This window comes from Suncus etruscus, chromosome 4 (genome assembly GCF_024139225.1).
Source record: "Suncus etruscus isolate mSunEtr1 chromosome 4, mSunEtr1.pri.cur, whole genome shotgun sequence".
Taxonomy (NCBI): domain Eukaryota; kingdom Metazoa; phylum Chordata; class Mammalia; order Eulipotyphla; family Soricidae; genus Suncus; species Suncus etruscus.
In genome coordinates, this window is record NC_064851.1 from 62,793,774 (window position 1) to 62,794,879 (window position 1,106).

A 1,106-nucleotide genomic window follows, 5' to 3' on the forward strand; every position below is an offset into this window, starting at 1 on the left:
TAATTGGCAAAAATTCACCATCAAAATTAGCTTGGAATGATGTAAAATCATTTTGTCTTCTTACAGGCTGAGTAAAAAAATCTCTGAAGTGACATGTCTATGACAATTCTACATACTTTAGAAGAAAATAATAAATAGAATTACATCTAAATAAATTGTCTTATGTACAACATGAATATTGACATAGACACTATAGAGAATGACCAACCTGGACAGAAATTTGAAATAAAAATATTAACAATTATTAGAAGATAAAAAGCAAGAAATTTCCAGGAAAAACAATAGCAGAATAAATTTAAAAACTCAAATTCTATCGGATGCAATTGAACAGTGGTTGTTTAACTTCTTCAGCTCAGGCTTTAATTTTTAAAATATGCAGTTAATTATTAACCTACATATAAAACTTTCTGCCTATTTATGTCACAAAATTAAAAATAATCTTGCATACTTACCTGGCAGGGGAGATACTATGATAACAAAGGTGGTTTTCCCAGGGAAAGGCTTATCTATTGCACTCCAGATGTGCTGACCCCTGTGATTTCCCCAAATGTGGGATACTCGACTGCATAATTTGTGGTAGTGGGGACTGTGTTTGCGCTCTCCCCTAAAAAAATAAAAATCTTGTGGGGCCAGTTATATAACATAGCATACAAGGTGCTTGCTTTGAATGTGATTGAACCAAGTTCAATTTAAAGCACCCAATATAGTCCCTTGATCCTTTTCCAGGAATGATCCTTGAGCACAGAGAAAGGAATAAGAGTGTAACACCACTAAAGTGGGACAAGAAAGCATTAAGCAAAAAAGTGAAAACAAAAACAACAAAAACATTATCCATCACTCACTCAAAAAATCCTACACCTTCTTTGGCTTTTAGAGATAGTAAAATAAATAAGCACATGCTTTAAACACAGGTGACTTGGTATCAATACCTGACACATTCCCATTATCATTTGATGCAGCCCTGGATATCCCCCAAACAGCAGACTAGCCAGGGAGTTAGTTAATCCCTAGCACCATAAGCCTCCTATGGTACTTATATTGAACCCATGACTTGTTGCCTGAGAATTGCCAGGAGCATTCCCTAGAAAAGCAAACAAACATAACTA

At 34.8% G+C, this 1,106-nt stretch overlaps 1 non-coding gene across 1 annotated transcript; it reads left to right on the plus strand.

Annotated features, from left to right (window-relative positions):
* Positions 1-444: 444 nt before the first annotated feature.
* On the plus strand, positions 445-607 carry LOC126007489 (U1 spliceosomal RNA). The gene has a single exon (XR_007495054.1). It is a non-coding gene; the product is annotated as a U1 spliceosomal RNA (small nuclear RNA).
* Positions 608-1,106: the final 499 nt, after the last annotated feature.